Raw genomic sequence first — 12,642 nt, forward strand, 5'->3', positions numbered from 1 at the left:
GCCGGGGTCAAAGCCCCCGGCAGCCAGGGGTACCCTCTGGGCCTTCAAGCACGACTCCATCCGGGCTGCAAAGTGCAGAAGCCCGCGCGGGGCTTCTAGACCCTTCTGCCTATTCTGCCGCAATCATTGTCTGAGTTAGCTAATGGCAGGGTACGGGGACCTCCTACTGAGATTCCATTACCTTGTAATTTTCAGCTTGTTCACTGTTGCAATAAAGCCCCTCTGTCTTATAATTCCCCAGCACTCACGTCTCATCTTCTCAAGAACCGAAGTGTAGAAGATGCTTTCTGCTGGGGATTCATTGAGATAAGTTATTGAAGTCAAGCAGAGAGGCAGGCTTCCGGCACTCGGCCGTTCATCTCAAAATTTATGGTCGCGCTTCCTTTTCAAGGTCTAGGGTAATCACAAACAATGTGCTCCCTGCAGGTTTAAAAATTCATACGTTTCCTGTGCAGCGAAGGTGGAGGGGCGAGGAACCCCCATCCCCCCACACCCGCACCCACACTCGGGGGGCTCATGAGGAATAGGAACCTCGGAAGAGCTGACTCAGTTTTTGATGTGATTTCTACGGGCCTGGGATGCTAGAGTCACTCAAAGCCATTCGGCGGGGAGGAACCATATCTGCACGTACTCAGGAGCCTGACGCAGAGCGTGGCCGTGTGTTTGATGTAGCGGATGGTCTTTCTGGAAAGTGGCCGCGGCCCCCTCCCCTTCCTCCCAAATCTTGCCGTTGGTCTCGGAGATACGGCCCTCCTCTCCCCTCCGTGCAGCCTTAGCCGGCTCGCCTCGTGGGTCGCCCCGCCCACAGGTCCCCTCTCCTTTCCACCCAGCTCGCCGCCACCTTTCTGATCCTCCTGGAACAGTGTTCTCCTGAGAGCTGGCCCCGTGAGCCCTTCCAGGGGCCAAGGAGAGGAGCAAACTGAAAAGCCTTCAGGGTAGGATTTGAGGCCCAACTGTTTGCCTCCCCTTGCAATCCAGCAGCGCAGGGAGTGGGAGCCGCCCGTGAGGGATCCCGGGGAGGCCCCCGGAAGGGGAGCCTGGAGTTGCTCCTTCTCAATCCAAGCCCTCCTCGGCTTCCCAGAGAGAGACTGAGACGGAGCATGAGCGGGGGAGGGGCAGAGAGAGAGGGAGACACAGAATCCGAAGCAGGCTGCGGGCTCCGAGCTGTCAGCACGGAGCCCGACACGGGGCTTGAACTCACGAGCGATGAGATCATGACTCGGTCCGAAGTCGGATGCTTAACCGACGGAGCCACCCCGGCGCCCCCAGCGTCCGACTCTTGATTTCAACTCAGGTCATGTTCTCAGGGTTCGAGGGTCAAGCCCTCACATCAGGTTCCCGACTGACGGCTCAGAGCCTGCTTAGGATTCTTTCTCTCTGCCCCTCCCCTGTTTGCTCGTGCCCTCTCTCTCTCTCAAAATAAATAAATAAATAAACATCAAAAAAATATTTCAAATCAAAGCACAGATTACTCTAACACAGAATACATGAGGCTCCTTTCGGTTGACAGGTGGGATAAACGTCCCTCCGCTTTGAATCTATGAGGACTAATGATTGCTTTGACTCATAACGTATGACAAAGGTGACCTGATGTGTCTTCTGATGCCCTTGACTTCCTCTTAGGACTCTGACTCCATGTAAGACGCCTGACCGCCATGAGGCCACCACATTGTAAGGGAACCCAAGTCACATAGAGAGGCCACCCGTAGGCCGTATGCTCTGGTTGATGGTCTCCACCGGGCCCAGCTTCCGAGTCGTCCTACCCCAGGCACCAGCCTGATGAGTACAGAAGCTTCTAGATGACTCCGGTCCCCGACCTCTGCAGTCCCCCTCAGCCATTGACAACTTCTCAGCTGCAGTCCTAGACCTCATGAAGTGGAGAAACAAGCCGTCCTCACCGTATCTGTCCAAATTCCCGCCCCACGGAATCTGTTAGCACAGTGAAAGGCTGTGATTTTGCGTCACTGCATTCGGGGTGGTCGCCTTCACAGCCGTGGTGCGTGGAATGGAATGGAGGGAGGGGGGTCCTCTACCCGTATTCTGGGTGCCATGGGCTCCGATCAGCCCCTGAGTGTGAAATATCCAAATCCTCCAAAAATTCTGATTTCAACCTAGTTCTAGTCACCTATCAGGTACCTGGCAGCTAGTAAACAGGCGGTCTGGTGTGGGAGGAAAGACAAGGCTGAGACAAAGACTGTGTATGACCTCCCGTCTGGGGAAGAGTCCTTCTCCCTGCTCTAACTCTCTGGAAAATGACTCAGCTGTTGAGAATGACAGACAGGAAAGCCCTTCCAGAAACTACAGCCACAGGGAGGCCGGGGCCTCTTCTGCTCTCGGGGCGTGCCGAAAGCAGGGGTCTCTTATTTTGGAGGGGGCCGGGGAGGCTGCCCCCTCCCCGTGCATCACGCTCTCAGGACAGCGGAGGGGCTCTGGGCATACCTGCCGTCCTCAGAAGGGTACCTCGGCAGCACCCTCTGGCTGATCCCACGGCTTTGCCAGCTGGCTGCGGAGGAGAGACTGGAAAAGCCTTGTTAAACCACACAAAGCCGGCCTAAGGAGCGACAGAGTGGGTTACGGCTGCCTCTCCAGGCGGCTGTGCCTGATTGCCCGTGATCCCCACTCCGCCTGCTGCCACGGCCTGCTGGGCTGGAGACGTTCTTCCTGCACATTCCCTCTCCACCCTGCAGATTCCTCGGAAATTGCAAACATGCCTGTCTCTGGCCAGCCTGCCTGCGAAGGCCACTGCGGCGGCTGGGCAGGCTCCAACCGCTAGTTCACTCGCTCGCACACATGCAAACCTCAAACACTCGGGGTCGCGGTGGTCACCAGCTGCTACTTGCGAGTGGCCGGACCCAGGCCGGGCCCGGTGCCGGGGCCGACTAGGCTTTGTTCCCTGCACAGCGGCCCGTCTCAGGCCTCCCCAGAGATTCTAATTTGATGATGGGCTTGGAAACCTTCTAAAAGCTCCCCGGTGGAGGGGATGTGCAGCTGGCTTGGGAACTGCGGCCAGGAGAAGTGGGGCTGATATTTATTGAACATCTATTGTATGCCAGGCCCGACCCACGATAAGCTTTCTCGTGTCATCTATAAAAAAAGCTCTTCGGGAAGCATTTCCTTTTGGAAGGAGTGAGGGCGGGCGCGTGTAAGGAAATTCAAAGCGATTTGCTCAGGGGCGCCTGGGTGGCTCCGTCGGTCGAGCGTCGGACTTCGGCTCAGGTTATCATCTCACAGTTTGTGGGTTCGAGCCCCGTATGGGGCTCTGTGCTCACAGCTCAGAGCCTGAAGCCTGCTTCGGATTCTGTGTCTCCTTCTCTCTCTGCCCGTCCTTGGCTTGTGCTCTCTCTCTCTCTCTCAAAAATAAAAAATAAACGTTAAAATTTTTTTTTAAAAAAAGCAATTTGTTCCTACCACTCTATATCCACTTAGAATGGCAGAAACGGGGGCACCTGGGTGGCTCAGTCGGTTAAGCGTCCGACTTCCACTCAGGTCATGATCTCACAGTCCGTGGGTTCGAGCCCCGTGTCGGGCTCTATGCCGACAGCTCAGAGCTTGGAGCCTGCTTCGGATTCTGCGTCTCCCTCTCTCTCTGCACCCTTCCCCCACCCCCCATGCTCTGTCTCTCTGAGTCTCTCAAAAATAAATAATTGTTGCAAAGAAAACTAAAAACAAATAAATAAAAATAATAAAAAGAAGTAAACCAAAAGAGTGGCAGAAATGAAAAAGGTCGACAATACCAAGTATTGGTGAAGGGGCAAAGCAAATGGGGCTTTCCTGCGTTGCCTGTGGGGATGCAAAATGGTACAGCCATTCTGGAAGCCATTTGGGCCATTTCTTTCAGAGCGAGACATATCCTTGCGACGCCACCCAGAATTCCACTCTTGGCTAGTTATCCCGATGAAATACAAACAGGTCCACTCAAAGATTTGTGCTTGAGCTGCTCACAGCAGCTTTGGAGCCAGAAATGAACCTAGGCATCCGTCGACAAGTGAACGAAGAAGCCAATTGTGCGGCGTCCATCGAGCCCAAAACGATTCAGCCCCGGCAAAGAACGCAATACCCAGAAATACGCAGAAAGTGTGGATGCATTTTGAAAACACATCCGGTGAAAAATGGGGGGGGGGGGGAACACCCAGACACAAAAGAATATGAACTGAATGTGCCGTATGGATCAAGTTCAAGAGAAAGCAAACGCGTCTATGGTGACAGAAAGCAGATCGGCATGGGTCTGGGGTTGCGTGTGGACGAGGGGCGGCCGTCAGGGGCCGCGAGGGTACTTCTGGGGTGACTGTGGCAATGTTCTCCATCCTGACGGTGGTGGTGGTTTCACAGGCCATGAACTTGCCAGAACTCACCAAACTGTAGGCTCAGTATGCATGCATTTTGTCGTTTGTAAGTCGTACCTCGATAAATCTGAGAACAAAATAACGGGGGCGGATGAGGCCAATATGGAATCCGGCACAAGTGGGTCTGATATGAAAGGTTCCAGTGCTGCCCTCAGAGGCATGTCATGTGCGGACAGCATCTCCCAGGGGGACAGCCCATTCACCGCTTTCTCTGGATGGGATTAGAAGTGTCGTTTAGGCTCAAGGCGCCCACTGGCTCAGTCGGTGGAGTGTGTGACTCTTGATCTCGGGGCTGTGGGTTCAAGCCCCATGTTGGGTGTCGAGATTACTTAAAAATAGAAAAAATCTGGGGCATCTGGGTGGCTCAGTCGGTTGAGCGTCTGACTTCGACCCAGGTCACGATCTCACAATTCGTGAGCTCGAGCCCTGCGTCGGGCTCTGTGCTGACAGCTCGGAGCCGGGAGCCTGCTTCAGATTCTGTGTCTCCCTCTCTCTCTCTCTCTCAAAATAAATAGACATTAAATTTTTTTTAAAATAGGAAAAATCTTTTTTTTTTTTTTAATTTTTTTTTTCCAACGTTTATTTATTTTTGGGACAGAGAGAGACAGAGCATGAATGGGGAAGGGGCAGAGAGAGAGGGAGACACAGAATCGGAAACAGGCTCCAGGCTCTGAGCCATCAGCCCAGAGCCTGACGCGGGGCTCGAACTCACGGACCGCGAGATCGTGACCTGGCTGAAGTCGGACGCTTAACCGACTGTGCCACCCAGGCGCCCAATAGGAAAAATCTTTAAAAAAAAAAAAAAACAGCAAACAAGTGTCCATCCATAGATGAATGGATAAAGAAGATGTGGGTTGTGTGTGCATGTGTGTATATGGAATACTATTCAGCCACATAAAAGAATGAAATCTTGCCATTTGCAACAACATGGATGGATCTAGAAGCTTTTGTGACAGTATGTGAACTAAGGCAGAGAAAGACAAATACCATATGATCTCACTCATATGTGGGAATTCAGAAACAAAGCAAAAATGACCAAAGGAAAAAAGGAGACAAACTGAAATAAACAGACTCTTAAATACAAAGAACAAACTGGTGGGTGGGGGGATGGGTGAAATAGATAAAAGGGATCAAGAATACACTTACCTTGATGAGCACTGAGTAATCTATAGAATTGTTGAATCACTGCATTGTACCCCGGAACCTAATACCACACTGTATGTTCATTATACCCGAATTTTTTAAAAAAATTAAATTTTAAAGTGTATTTACTTATTTTGAGCGAGAGAGAATGAGCAGGGGAGGGGCAGAGAGAGACAGAGAGAATAGCAGGCTCTGTGCTGGTCAGCGCAGAGCCCGACGCGGGGCTCAAACTCACAAACTGTGAGATCACGACCTGAGCCAAAGTCAGACGCTTAACCGACTGAGCCACCCAGGGGCTCCTAAAAAAAAAAAAAAAAGTGTTTTAAAGAAGAAACAAGGCTGGGCTCTGGGAGGGGGGTGGGGACAGCATCTCAGTTGTGACGAGCAGTCTGATTTCTCCACAGGTCCTTAGGTCTCCTGGCAGAGATGCGTGTATCTGGGTTCTTAAAAGGCTTCCCGGAGATTCTGCCGTGTCCCCTCCCAGCTCAGCTCATTTCACACAGACATGCATTGCTTCCAGCATAGTCCTGGGTTTTGTCTCCAACCCCAGTAACGTTTGGGTCTGGAGAGCTTTCTGTGGCCAGCTTCAACACAGGTCCTGGCACTAAGCCAACCCTCACGCCGTGGCCCATGGTACGAAAAGTGGCCTCTGTGGTCCAAGGCTGGTATAAAGCTTCGCGGCACAGACTTCTTCCAGATAGAAGCGGTATTTCCCCCGGGGGAACCTGCAGGGACCGTGTCTCTGCCGTGTCTCTTTCTCCTTTTAAAAAAATAAAACCAAAATCACAAGTAGATTATTATAGCAAGCAAAGTCCCTTGCAATAGGAATCGTAGATCGTCGTACGTACAAGCAAGAAATCGTGCGTGCTTAGAACCTTCGTCAGTTTCTGGGGGAATCAGATTAGCGGATGTGAAATTCGAGAGCCGGAGGGCTGTTTCGGGTGGAAGCTCAAAGCTCAGGTTCATCAAGCTGTTTTCCGAAGAGTGGGTTTGGACGGTTCCTTAACTGTGCGGGGCTGTGTTTCGGCAAAGCGGCAGAAATCCCGTAGCAGCAGGCCAGGGACAGGGGTGCGAGCATCTTGGCCCTGAGGTGTGCCATCCTCCCCCACCTGTGACCTGGTACGTCCCCATAAGCTCACAAACTGTCCTCGGATCCCGCATCCCTAAGAGGGCTTTGCCAGCGAAACCACTCAGGAGGCTCGCAAGATCCAAGGAAAGGAGGAGGGAGAACAAAACAAAACAAAACAAAACACAGAATAGACCTAACTTGCATCTAACAAGACCACTTTCGAAGGAACACGATTCAACCACCACCATCGCTCTTCACCAAGGTGAAGACAGACTCTTGTACCTGACCCTTAGAATCAATCGTTTGTGTCCTTATTTGATAAAGCTCCATCAGGGCAAGAAACGAGCCCGGACCTGTCTCTCTCCGTTGCTGCCACTCTTTCCAAATGAAATGATGACTTAGTTGGGAGGGGGGGAAAAACAAACAAACAAACAAACAAAAAAACCCAAAAGACAGCCCAAAGGAAAAGCAGCGTTTTCCACCCAACGGGTCCTTTTTTTGTGCTCAAAAGAAATCATGAAAAGAAGCAGGGGGATATTCGAAGCAAAGTACTCGATATGAATAATAATGAACAAAAACATTCCTGCTTATTGTTTATCTAATTTTGAATTTTAATGAACAGCAAGGGTGGTAATTACTCAATTCCTCTGTTTATATAAAACCAACACATGAAACCTCACAGTTTGATATTTATGAAGTGTCAGGTTCCCTTAAATACTCAGCTTTGCAATTAGAAGGGTAGCTATTCATTAACATTTTAAACTAGATAAATAAAGAAAGCGTTGTTATTTATTCATTAAAAATTTTTTAAAATAACCTGTAAATTATCCACTCATCTTTTGGGTATACCCATATCACTTCATTAACTAGGAGTCAAAATGCTACTAAGAAGCATGTATCCCCACACCTAGAAATAGATGTAATACCTATTAGCAAATGGGATGATTTAATCAGGTTAACAATTCACATTCATCTACGCCTGACGATTTGGAAAGAACACTGGTTTTCTAGAGTCAGAGGGAGCTGGGTTTCTTTCAGTCGGTTTTCTTCTGAGTGACCTTTGGCTACTTGCCCCACCATTCTTGAGCCAATGCCTACATCCATAAGAAGGGATTATAATCTTACCTCATAGAAAGGGCACGGCAAAACCTTGGTTTGTGAGCATAATTCGTTCTAGAAGCATGCTTGCAATCCAAAGCACTCGTATATCAAAGCGAATTTCAGGAACCGCTGGCTCAGTGGTGATCGTGTGGCATTCGGCATCACGTACTGCTCATACTGGAAGGCATCGCTCCTTTATCGAGTTAAAATTTGTTAGAAATATTTGCTCCCTCTTGCGGAAACGTTGCAGAACAAGTTACCCGCAATCCAAGGTTTTACTGTACAGTGACGGGCTCAAGGTAGGTATCTTGGGAGTCACGAAGGGTAGAGCATTGCGATGGAATGTTCTAGATGGGGCTCCCAGACCCAAAGAGATGGTCAGGACATAAAGAGTGGTCACCCGCAAGCTGGTGGTATTTGAGGATGCTAGAAAGCTCTCTGCTGGAGGACTGCAGACCAGAGCTGGGCCGTGAAAGCGATCTAAGCACCAGGCAGGGACCACGTGTGGTGGGCTCATCACTATAATCCCAGGGTCTAGTACCCAGGATATAGTAAGTGTTCACGGATATTTACAACGGAACAACGGTGTGGCGACCGTCGCATCCACACCTCTGGATGCTTCCTGTGGCGTCCAGGCTATCTCTCTTTCACACAGCTCACTGCGTCCCCAACTCTCTCCATCCACCCTAGGGTATCACACCAGAGGAAGCCTGCCTAAGGGCCTTATCAGCAGGGGCCTTTCCTGGCCAGCTCCTTGCCCCAGGGTTCCCGGACTCCACACCGCCCACCCTGCACCGGCTTTGTCTAATTTTCAGATGAGTTTGGGGGTTGACGGGATCAGAGAGCGGCGTCTTCGGTTGCTACTCGGCCCTTCCCAGGAAGCGCGGTCCTCCTACCCCGTGTGTGGGGTGCCCAGAAGTCCAATGTCTGCCACGCCCGTGCCAAGACGTGGGATGGGATTGCTTCGACCCCTGCCTTGCCTGCCGTCTCGCCACTTCCTTGCCCTCTGTCCAGCTCGGACGATGATTTCGCCGCCCCAAGTCTCTGCCAATGTCACGGCTCCTCCTCTGGCAGCTTCGGCTCCCTTTCCTTCTGGCCAACACGCACCACCACGTGGCAGCGACTGCCAGCCAAATGTGGGGCTCCCCAGGAGGGGGAAGTGAGCTAGGGCACATGGCCACCTTTCGGAAGAGCAACCTGGCAGAGCCCGAGAACTCTGACAGGGGCTACTGTTTTCTATTGGCCAAGCAAAGTAGGCTGGATGCCTCACATCCTAACGGCCTGTCTCCCCTGCTCTCTGGACAGAGGGTCTGAGTCAACGGAGGGCAGGTGGGGTACACGTGTCTCAGCCCAGTTCAGGACATGAACCAATGGTTCCCGGAGTGGGACGATTGTAGGGGCCACTATATTAAGCACATCTTTGTTTGTTTTTTTAAGGTTATGTATTTATTTTGAGGGAGGGAGGGAGAGAGAGAGAGAGAGCGCAAGCAGGGGAGGGCCAGAGAGAGAGGGAGAGAGAGAATCCAAAGCTGGTTCTGCACTGACAGCGTGGAGCCCGATGTGGAGCTTGAACTCATGAACCGTGAGATCGTGACCTGAGCTGAAACCAAGAGTTGGACACTTAACCGACTGAATCACCCAGGCGCCCCTATTAAGCACTTCTCTGTACTCTGATGGTCAGCATCTGGGGCCTTACTGACCCCAAGGAGACTGCCCTTCTCAGGGGGAGCCAGTTCTTACAGATGGTAAATGACTGTCCCACGGGCCTATCTGTCACGTACACACCATCCAATTCAGAGCCTACACCCCACCACCTCCCCTGTTGGGCTCTCGTCCTCCAGGCCAATAGTCGCCTGCCTTAATCACCCCAGGGCCAGGTACAAGGCAACTAAAACAGTCCTTACACCCCAGGGACGCCTGGGTGCCTCAGTTGGTTAAGCACCCGACTTCGAATCAGGTCATGATCTCGGGGTTCATGAGTTGCGTCGGGCTCTGTGCTGACAGCTCGGAGCCTGGAGCCTGCTTCGGACTCTGGGTCTCCCTCTCTCTCTGCCCCTCACCCACTATCTCTCTCTCTCTCTCTCTCCCCCTCTCTGAAAAATAAACATTAATTTTTTTTAAAAAATAAAAGTCCTTATACCCCAGAGACTGCAGAAATTATCCCCACTAGCCAGTCCTAAGCCCGCTGACCCTAACTCACATGTACCGTCCCATGGAAACCACCATAAAAGCTCTTGCCTGTATCTCCCCGTGGCTCCCGACCGACCCTGGTGCTTCCCCATGTGGCCTGCATGGGATGGCATGTTCCCTCTTGGGAACTGTGAGAAACGAACAGTTTTCACTGGCAACGTCTGCTGATGCGTCGGCTTCAACACACCTGAATGATAATAAAGCCTCCATTTTCTTTTTTTTTTCCAAATTGTTTTAATGTTTATTTATTTCTGAGACAGAGAGAGACAGAGCATGAGCGGAGGAGGGGCGGGGGGGAGGGGGTGGACAGAATCCGAAGCAGGCTCCAGGCTCGGAGCTGTCAGCACAGAGCCCGACGCGGGGCTCGAACCCACGGACCGCGAGATCGTGACCTGAGCCGAAGCCGGACGCTCGACCGACCGAGCCACCCAGGCGCCCCATAAAGCCTCCATTTTCAAATGGCCACTTGTCCTCTGGTCCAAGCCCTGGACAATCTACTACGACCTTCTCTGAAAACTGTGACCTCTCAGAAACTGACAGCCTGAGATAAATAGCGGGCTGAGGCATCAGATGTACCACAAGGAAAGAGAGGGAGAAAACGCGTCTTGGGTGCGATCTCCCTCACGGCCATATGCTGAAGAAACCATCAGGCTACGGCATGGGGAAGAAATGAGAGGGATGTTATAGGATACTCGATGGCGCTAAGATGACCCCGTCTGGGCAGTTTTACGGTGGACCCAGGTTGTGGTTGTAGCAACTGCAATCTGAAAGCCCCCCCTAAGTGGAATAAAGAGCCAGACCTGAGCTGGGGATCACTACGGAGCCCGCAGAAGCTTGTCAAGTGCGACCAGGTCGATTGTGTGTTTGTAACAAAGACGTTGCTCTGGGCTGAACGGTGTCCCCCTAAAATTCATAGGTGGGGGCCCTAATCTACCCAGCACCTCAGAAGGTGATGGCCTGGGGAGACAGGGTCCTTCAAGAGTTCAGTTCAAATGAGATCATTAGGATGTCTTCCAAGCCTATAGATTAGATCCTATAGTCCTTAGAAGAAGAGGAAATGTGGTTATAGACACTCACGGGGCAGGGGAAGTCAGCTGGCCACCTAGACTTCAAGGAGAGAAGCCTCAGGGGAAACAGGAAACAACCCTGCTGACCTCTGAGCTCAGATTTCTAGCCTTGCGAGTAAATAGATGTCTTTTGTTTAAGTCACCCCGACATCTATGGTACTTTGTTATGGCAGCCCCAAGCCGACTGAGGCAGTTGCCGTTCTCCATTGCTTAGGCGTGCTTTGAGAAAGGGAAGGACGGGCTCTGTAGCGTGGCAGAATGTATTTGCATTTGTTTTTAACCCAGACTGCCAATAGACTCGCTTCCAGCCCTAAATTCACCCTGGGGTGGTGACAGGTGAAATCACCACATCAAAACACGGGCGTGAATAGTGGGTGTCTGAAGCTCCAGCCCACGGAAACTCTTATCACTCCCAGTGCCCACATCCCTCGCTCACCCATCCCGCCATCCTCAAAGGTGCTTTTGAAATTTAGAAAAGCTGACTCGTCCATAAATTCAAAACTTGAATCGACTCTGTCGTGCGGTGGCTGTTAGATGATCAGGTTGAGCCACGAGAGCGAGCCAGAACTTTGTAGGTACATGCAAACGAGGCTGTCAGACTTGCAGATCGTTGGGAGCTCTTTAAAAGAGTATCAGAGTAAGGAAAGGCTTCAACCCTCACCCTTTCTGAATGCTGAAAAGTTATCAGGGAGAGAAACTCTGTAGATGTGTCTAGCAGGACCTGTACTATCCCTAAACAAAATATTTCATATATAGCCTTATATCTTCATATATATATATATATATATATGTGATATATATATACATCCTATATATAAGAGATATATATCTTATATATATCATATATATATATCACATATATATAGGATATATCTTATATATGTCATATATATGAGATATATCTTATATATGTCAATATGTCATATATATGAGACATACCTATATATGTCATGTATATGAGATATATCTTATATATATATCATATATATGAGCTCATATATATGATACATATATATCTCATATATGAGATATATCTTATATATCTCATATATATGATACATATATATCTCATATATATGATATGTGTCTTATATATATCATATATATGATATATGTCTTATATATAGGATATATATCTCTTATATATGTATATCTTATATATATCATATATATATCTTATATATGAGATAGATCTCATATATATATCTTATGTATCTCATATATAACATATATATAACATATATATCTCATATATATGATATATATCTTACATATATATCATATATATCTTATATAATCTTATATATCATATATATCTTATGTGTATATCTTATATATATCATAGATATCTTAAATATATATCATAGATATATATATGTATCCTATCTATATCGGAAAACAGATATATATATACATATATATACATATATACACACATACACACACACACACACACACACACACACACACATATATATATACACACACACAAAGAGCATCACTCTATACCTATCACGCACATTGCTGAGAGGCTCAAATGGGAAAACCATTGTGAAAACATTCCCGGAACTCTGCCAAGCAAAGGCAGGGACTCCTTACTCTTTACCAGATCATGCCTTCAGCCATGGGACAATAGCGACGTGAGCATTCAGAAGAAAGCATTCATGCGGAAAGCTGCCAACACTACCTCCTGCTCTGGTTTCACTTTGACTTTTCATCTTAAGGTAAG

Source organism: Leopardus geoffroyi, chromosome E3 (assembly GCF_018350155.1).
Source record: "Leopardus geoffroyi isolate Oge1 chromosome E3, O.geoffroyi_Oge1_pat1.0, whole genome shotgun sequence".
NCBI classification, from domain to species: domain Eukaryota; kingdom Metazoa; phylum Chordata; class Mammalia; order Carnivora; family Felidae; genus Leopardus; species Leopardus geoffroyi.